This window comes from Monoraphidium neglectum (genome assembly GCF_000611645.1).
Source record: "Monoraphidium neglectum strain SAG 48.87 unplaced genomic scaffold scaffold04309, whole genome shotgun sequence".
Lineage (NCBI taxonomy): Eukaryota > Viridiplantae > Chlorophyta > Chlorophyceae > Sphaeropleales > Selenastraceae > Monoraphidium > Monoraphidium neglectum.
In genome coordinates this window covers 1-667 of record NW_014009320.1, presented here as the reverse complement: position 1 = coordinate 667, position 667 = coordinate 1, and positions in this window count along the sequence as shown.

Here is a 667-nt window from a genome sequence, read left to right as displayed (position 1 = left end):
CCGCCGTGGGCGCAGGCCCAGTCTACGTATGCCAAGCTGGCGCAGGATGACGACGGAGACTGGCAGGTGGGGGCGGGCCGGGCAAGCCCCTCCCCATACGCCCCCCCCCCCTGCCCCACGCGGGCCTCGCGTCGCGCGCCGCTTGGCGGCCTGGCAGCGCCCAGTTCGTGCCGCCCGCCTGGCCTGTGGGCCGGCCTCCACGCGTCACACACAGGCGGCCCTCACCTGATTTTGCCAGCCGGCCGTCCTGCCGGCGTAGCAGGCTATCCCAACCCTCTGGCCGCTGCCTGCCTCAGTGACGCCTGTCACACGGTCACACGGGCTATGTATGCCCCGCCACCATCGCCACCCGCCGCTGCATCATTATCAAACAAGTGCCTTGACTCACGCCGTCGCGGCACCGACAGGTGGTCGTTTTGAAGCAGAAGATCTGGGTCAATGGGGTCAGCTACGAGCTGCAGGAGATCTACGGGATGGAGGCTGCCCGCCGCCCCCACGCCGCGGCGGGGGCGGCCGGGCTCGGCCAGGGCGGGCCGTCAGGGGCCTACGACGAGCTGGAGGGGCGGGAGTGCGTCATCTGCATGAGTGCTGACCGGGACACGATGGTGCTGCCGTGCCGCCACATGTGCATGTGCCAGGAGTGCGCGGCGGCGCTGAAGACCAAGAC